Source organism: Muntiacus reevesi, chromosome 3, assembly GCF_963930625.1.
Source record: "Muntiacus reevesi chromosome 3, mMunRee1.1, whole genome shotgun sequence".
Lineage (NCBI taxonomy): Eukaryota > Metazoa > Chordata > Mammalia > Artiodactyla > Cervidae > Muntiacus > Muntiacus reevesi.
The window spans coordinates 72,537,012-72,544,775 of record NC_089251.1 but is presented as its reverse complement, the minus strand read 5'-3'; the positions used below and the strand labels follow the sequence as shown (position 1 = coordinate 72,544,775).

General features: G+C 44.9%; 1 long non-coding RNA gene across 1 annotated transcript; it reads left to right on the top strand.

Annotated features, from left to right (window-relative positions):
- The first annotated feature begins 2,221 nt into the window (after positions 1 to 2,221).
- Positions 2,222 to 7,301, top strand: LOC136162932 (uncharacterized). Its single transcript, XR_010662176.1, has 3 exons — positions 2,222 to 2,353; positions 3,452 to 3,629; positions 5,371 to 7,301. It is a non-coding gene; the product is annotated as an uncharacterized lncRNA (long non-coding RNA).
- Positions 7,302 to 7,764: the final 463 nt, after the last annotated feature.

Genomic DNA, 7,764 nt, shown 5'->3' with positions numbered 1-7,764 from the left:
ATCCCTTCTGAGTGAATGAATGAGTTGAATGAATATAATGGAAGGTTGGCTGAGAAGTCTAGCCTGATTTCCCCCAGACCAGCAAACAACTTCCTTAACTTCTTTAAACATGTACATTTAGAAATGTGTTATTTTGGGTGAGAACTGGATAAAAAGAGAGCACTAAATGTTGTTTGGGAGAGCTCCAAGGACAAACTTCTTCAACTTTATAGCTCTACTGGGGGTTAGGCTAACTCAGCAACTGGGGAGAGGACATGCCTCTCACATCCTCCTATGTCTCCTTGCTGACTCAGCTCCGAATTCAAACCCAACCAGGGCTTCCCACTGGAGGCTTCCAGAATGACAGAATCCATTTCGTTGGCGAGGGAGGGGGAATAAAGAGGGGAAAGGGGACTGTATTATACGGTGGCTTTCTATGAGCAGAGCAAAGGAATTTCTTTTGTTGTCTCTTTTGGAAAGAAAAAAGTTATTGAAGAAACTTAAGGCCCTCTGGTAATGAGTGCACCTACTAATAAGACTGAAGACTTTTTTGAAAAGAAGTAAAGTCTGAAAGCAGAAAACAGCTCTTCATGTCTCTGAGAAGATAACAGAGTTTAAAATAAGATGGTCAGTTTTTTATTGGTCTTTTTTATGCTTGCTAATGTCTACTGAATAGGGTATTTTCATAATGAACGAGTGTCTTGAAAACCAGTTTATTCTCCAAATCAAGATACATCTGGTTTACTGATTGTAACACCCTTGCTTTTTTTTTTTAAATGGGTTGTGTTTGCCTTGTAAAAATAAAATAAAATGCAATTAACAACACCCACATGCTCAATGCAATGAGCATACGAATAGTAAGTTTTAAAACTTCTGGGATGGATTTCTAATGTGATTACAATAGGTCATAAAAGTGGGTGAGAGAAACTAGTTTTCCAGGTTAGGGTGTCTATTTACCATCTACTGGCATCTATGACACTTTAGAGTAAGACAGTAATCATCTAGGAAGAAATGACTACTGTTGACTCATCAATCCATGAACTTGCCACTAATTACAGTGCCTCAGTTTCCCTATTTTATAAAATGAAGTTGTCACCTGCCTGCCTCTCTGGAGTGTTTGGAAAACCCAAGGAGATAATAACCTGAGTGTTTTGAAAAAAACAGAATACGAATGCTGAATAATAATAACAGGGAGTCTTTAATAACAGGGGTCCTTTAATAATACTCATCAAGCATAATGACATTACTAACCAGTAGGAACAGGACTCTGTCTTGTTAATCATTAGTTCGCATCATGGGAAGTTGGTGGGGGACTGGCATCTTCTTCAGGTTGGTTTTGGCGCCTCAGGAGGCAGAGCCCTTAGGAAAGCTGGTCTCTCCAGCTAACACTTGAATGCGTTTAGAAAGACATCGTGCATGCAGGTGAGCGTGGAGGGGACAGGCGCCTCAGAGTTCAACTCCTTCTCCACGGATTTAAAATTTTCCATTCCTAGGTGGCTGGGGGAAAGAAGGAACAGTACTTTTGAGACCTAAAATAGTTAGAGGCGGGCTGGTCTGGCCGATGGGCCAGCGTGGCCACCCAATCCCGCCACAAGATGGCGACAATCCAGCTGGAAACACCTGCCCGGGCCGGCCCTGTGGGTTTCCAGGCGGGGAAGGGCTTCCTCCCTCAGACACAAAGAAGGGATCCTTCGAGCCAGGGAAAGGGGAGTTTGGGTGCTCGCAGAGCGGGGATTGGGAGCCTTTGCCGCGAGAAAGTATGCCGGGGGAAGTAGGGCGGCCACCCTCTTACTCTCATAGGTTTCGACTTTACAGGACTTGAAAAGCTCGAGGGGAATTTGTGCAAAAGCACCCGAGAAATTCCAGGTTTGACCCCCTCCCTCTGCCTAGAGGACCATCCAGATGCTTCCCGTACCGGCGACATTCCCGGGATTCCGGCAGGGGGAGCGGGTGCTTCCCCGGGCGGGGCGCGTTCAGCCTGGCCCGGGACCCGCTGGGAGAGAGGCTGGGACCCGGCCCGCCCCGTCCCCCGGCCCCGAGCTTTGAGGCGTGAGACTTCTGACCTGAGCCCCCGAGAGGGATGCGGTTGTTGTTGTTGTTGTTGTTGTTGTTTAGACGTGCTCCTAGGCTCCAAATCCGGGCAGCAGCCACAAAAGGCGCCCCCCCCCCTCCCCTCTTTCGCGGCACATTTTGCCTGGGAAAAGGTCTGCGGGCCTTCCGGGGGTTGGCGGCGGGGGTTCTCTTTGTTTTCTTTTCTTTTGTTTTGAATGCAAGGAACCGCCACACCCGCGTTTGTCTCAGTCGGGAGTGAACTTGCTTTGAAACGTAGAGCTGTTGGAAAACACACAGATTCTCATCTCCTGATCGCCCTGAGGTATGCCGTGTTTGGGGGCTGCCGAAACGACCTGGCTAAGCCTGTCTTCCATTTCCAGCCTCTAGCCTGACTGCGGCAGCCCCTGGCAGATCTCTATTCCTCCAGTCCGGGTGTTGGCCAGCGCTGGGAAGCAGAAGGGGAAGCCCAGAACAATGGGGTCACTGGCTTCAGTTGGCCATTTATCTGCCCACCCTTCTGGGGTCTGGGGTGAGAGTAACAGAGAGCTTTGATTGAATTTGTGCCACAAACAATTGATTGCCTTATTTAAGCCTATTTACCTCGTTTAAACCAAGGTTGTGTACTCCTTTGTCCATAGAATTCTCCAGGCAAGAATATTGGAGTGGGTAGCCATTCCCTTCTCCAAGAGATCTTCCAGACCCAGGGATCAAACCTGGGTTTCCTCCTGCATTTCAGGCAGATTCTTTACATTCTGAGCTACCAGGGAAGCCCATTTAAGCCTTACACACTATTATTATCTTCATTTTACAGAAGAAGAAACCAAGGTTTAGAGATGTTGAGTAATTTGTTTGCCCAAGGCCACACAAGTCTTAAAGAGTGGGGCTGGGATTTGAATACAGATCATTTCTGCTAAGCACCAGCTTGTAGCGCCTCCTTCGGGTGGCGCCCACAGCACCACTGGGAGACAACAGGGTCAAGTCTAAGGACATACGTGATGCTGTGATGGTGCTCACCTCTTCCTGCCTTTAGATGTGTGCTGGGCTAGTCTGGCCTGGCTTCTTTCCTTCCTTCCACAATTGCTTGTGCGTGTCCCTTAGTCGCTCAGTCGTGACTGACTCTCTACCCATGGACTGTAGCCCACCAGGCTTCTCTGTTCATGTGCTTCTCCAGGCAAGAATGCTGGAATTGGTTGCCATTCCCTTCTCCAGGTAATTTCAGATAGTAAAGAATCTGCCTGCAATGCGGGAGACCTGGGTTCGATCCCTGGGTTGGGAAGAACCCCTGGAGAAGGGAATGGCTACCCACTGCAGTATTCTGGCCTGGAGAATTCCATGGATGGAGGAGTCTGGCCGGCTACAGTCCATGGGGTCACAAAGAGCCAGACATGACTGAGGGACTTTCACTTTCACTTTTCTTCAGGGGATCTTCCAGACCCAGGGATTGAACCATGGTCTCCTGCTTTGAAGGCAGATTCTTTACCTTCTGAGCCAGCAGGGATGCCCCTGCAATTGCTTATTGAGTGCATATTATACACCAAGGATTGCCTAGGCACCGAAATATCACAGGGAATGAGGCAGATGACGCTACGTAACCTTTGGTAAGTCCCTTAATATTCTAGTTTTTAAGCTATTGTCTCTCACCCCAAACCATCTTCTATATGTGACTTTAAAATACTGCAGCTGGGGACTCTGCAAACTCTTTGCTGCTGCTGTCTGTTAAGCTCTGTCAGTAGGGGTGCTGGAGGGAGATTCAAGGCAGGAGGAGAAGGAAGGCTTTCTGTTGGCTTGCTATCCCTATCAGTTTCACCCCAGCATCAGTGGTAGGTTGTGGCCCCCATGTTCCTTTAGTATCTCTATATAGTATCATTGTGCCCCTCAGCTGTATGCGCACCAAGGGTGCAGCCACCCCTCTGCAGACTGAGCCTGGGCTCTGGGGGCCCCTCCTCTGACATCCTAGGTTTTTATAATCCAGTCTCTTTCCTTTGTTTCCTGGTCCTGGGATGGTAACTGCTTAATCCAGTTATTATCTCTGCTACATCATTGTTCCCTTTTTCCCCAGTCCTCTAGTACATATAATGGGTGATGGACTGGTAAATATTTAATAACCAATGCTCCAGGAAAACAATAAGAAACTTGATTTGTAATGTGTACTGATTTTTGTAATATAGATCATTCACCATGTATAATTTTTAACTGCCTACATGGCATTGCTGAATTTCACAAGTTGATATGAACAGTTTGTGTACATAGATGCCTGCAACCAGTCCCCTAAAATGAATTCGTTCTGTTGAAGGACCTAGTTTGCTTCCTCTTCATGACTGGGTCCTGACAACACTTAAGCTTCTGAGAATTGATTTTTGTTTTTACTATAAAATGGAACTACTACCATTTTTTCCATCTTAACTGACAGTTGTTGGGATGATATGACATAACACATATAAAACACTCTGCAAACTACTTTTTAAAACTGGGGACTCTCACAATTTGGGGGTATTTCTGCTGGAAGGATATAAAGCCGAGACGATAAAACTGGGCAAAATATTTTAATGACAGCTCACAGAGGTCTTCCAAGTACCTTTAGAACTTCAGACCAGGTGTGGAGCCTGGTGACTCAGAATCAGAACTGTGGTCATAGCAGTAACTGGGCTATGATGTTACTAAGTGTACTGATTAGTTTTTCAAGAACTCTAGGACTGGATATTGTGCAAATCAAGAAAACACACAAAACCAAGGGACAAACGATTGATATCATTCAACAAATAGCACTTATGTTGAGCAGCATTGAGCTTTTACACTTTGCACTACTCAGTTGTACAAAGGAAATAAAACTTCTTTATCTTTCCATAACTGATCTAATCTTGTCTTCAGATTTTCAACCCATGAGTAATGAGAGAAGAAAATAATCTTTACATTTTCAAATCACCAGTATCTCCATCTATGCCACTTAAATAATCTCTTTTGAATGACTCTGAATTTGTAAAATGCTCAGTTCAAAATAGATAGCCAATGGGAATTTGCTGTTTGATTCAGGGAACCCAAATCTGGTACTCTGTGACAACCTAGAGTGGTGGGATGGGCTGGGAGGTGGGAGGGAGTTTCATGAGGGAAGGGACATATGTATACCTCTGGCTGACTCATGTTGATATGTGGCAGAAACCAACATAATATTGTATTATCCCAATAAAATAAAAAGACACCTATGTAGGTTAAAAACAAAAGAGTTTGGCATAACTGAAAACAAATTAAAATTTTACGTTAAAGAAAAAAGTAAAGTCATAGGGAGTACTCAAAAAAAAAAAAACCTCAGTTCTCTCCATTTCCTCTACCACTCTCATTTAGGTTATTGTTGCTGCATTTGGGGAAAGTGGAAGCTTATATGACTTCATGGCACCAGGAGAGAGGAGGACTCAGATCCACATGTCTCCTGCTTCCTAGCCTGGCCGCTGGACTGGTCTCACCCAATCTTTTGTCGCTCACTGTCACACACATGTGGAGTCTGAGTTCTCAGACACTTCCTTCTGATTTGAAAAAGTACTACCTATGGAGGTTTTTTCCATCCTGACTCCAGATTGGCTGTTCATTCAGACCTAAGCCCCTTTCTGGTACCTCACTAAGGCAGTTGGGAACTCCTATATCTCTCTATGCCACACACAGGCCATAGAGAACTGCCTCTGCTCTCCTGCCTTCTCTGAGACCACACCATCATTTTCCTAGACCGGATATAGAGAAGCTAAAGGCTGGGCTTCCAGAGGCCTGCAGCCTCTCCAAATCATGCCCTGGGAATGGAGTCACCAAATTCAATTAACTTGGGCTCCCCAGTGCCCAACCAGATGTCTCGATAGTCTCCTCACCTTGAAGTTCAGCCAGGAAGGAGGGACTGGAACTCTGGCATTGGCATCTGAGCATCTCCGTCTCCCTCTGGATCTACTGTCCTTCCTTTCCCACACTTATACCTCTTCAGATTGAACGATCCTCATCATAGCCTCCTATCCTGGGGGACACCAGGCCTCATGAAAAATGGCTAAAGGAGTATCTTCTCTACCTTGGTCTGGGTTGATGGTGAAGCCTCAGTAACTCTAAGATCTATGAGTTACAGAGGATGAAAATACATAGGTTTAGTACTCTCAAAATATTGTATATGAATACTTCATATATATGAAGTATTCCCCATTATATATGAATACTTCAAAGCAGAAGATCAACAAAAGAATACAGTAACAATTTTGACTAATGTTCTACCGATAGTATTTTCAAAGCTAAAAAAAAAAGATCCTTGGCTCCTCTGCTTACTAAAGTCAGGCATGCTTATTGTAAAACCACAAAACAACCCAAAATACATTTCTAAATGTACAGTGAGGGCAGGAGAGTTCCTTAGTTCTGGATTGGCCAAGGACCGCTGCTTACAGAAAAGTACAGCTTACAAGAGATTTCTCCTTTAGAAGGTGCCAGGGTCTAGGGGTATTGTCCTTACAACTGGAAATCTCTCTTCCTTTTGAGAGTTGGAACCCCGCAAGGATATTTTCCCTCGAGTTTGGGGATTATGAGCTTGAGAATAAGAATATGACCCAGGGGCTGAACTGGATGGTGGGATATATATGAGGCGTAGGGGAATCGTGGATACAAAATTCAGAATAAATGTGTTTCTGGAACCAACCTGGATTGGATTTCCAACTGAGCTTCTGCTATATCTTTCTTTATGAGCACAAATACATCCTAGTTTATTTGGGTGTGTTTTACAGTGTTTGATGACATTTATATAGTGGGGTAGGAGTGTTCCTTCTCAGTGACAATATTCTGGAAGTATGATGCGCTGATGGGTCCCAATATAATACAAACACTCTGATAAGTACCATGTGCTTTCACTTCCATTCTCCCTTTTTATCCTCCAAACAGCACCTTGCAGTAGCTAACTCTGTGTAACAGATGAGGCAGCAAGAAGTCCCCAGTAGGTGAACTGATTGCCTCCAATCTCATAGAAGGTAGAAAGTAGAACTGGGACCACACCAATGTGCACAAGGAACATTGCACACCATCAGGCCATCAGCCACTGCAGCCGCCCCTGACAGCATACCCTGAGGGGAACTCAGGATGAAGAAAAAATAGCATGCTAGCCTTAGACAGTTAAGATGTATATCAAAGGAATAATTTAGGTGAACCCAGACTCTTGTATCTTCCCATACATAGAAAAGCATTGAAATCATAAACTCGAGATGTCTGGTTTTGTGTGTGTGACTAGCAGTAATCTTTTGATGTTTGACTACATTTTGTTCTTTTTTTTCCCAGCAAAAACTACTTACCCTGGCTCCTTTCTTACCTTTTTGAACAGTCCCAAAAAAACTATCTGAGAGGTTATCTCCCAGACTATAGTCCTCTGTATGGTCCCAGAATAAAACATGACTCAACTTTTAGACTGTGCAGTGTTTTGTTGAGTTATTCTCACTTAATACCTACGATGGCTAATTCTCAGTTCCAGGTCTCTTTTTCTCTGCACCAGGTTGACCCCATAAGGCAAATGAGGAAGAGCCAACTAGCTTTCCTTCGGTCCCTTTTGGAGGCTGGGTGTTCCAGAGCAGAGCTGAGGTTTACCAGCCTTTGTGCTGCTCTGCCCCAAAGTCAGGGGATTAGTGTAGAAGTCCCAGTGACCAAATATCCAAGTTGGGTTTTGTGTTTTCCCCCATCCTTCTCTCCCACTTTACAGATGACACAGCTGAAAACCAGGGAGGCAGAGTGTGG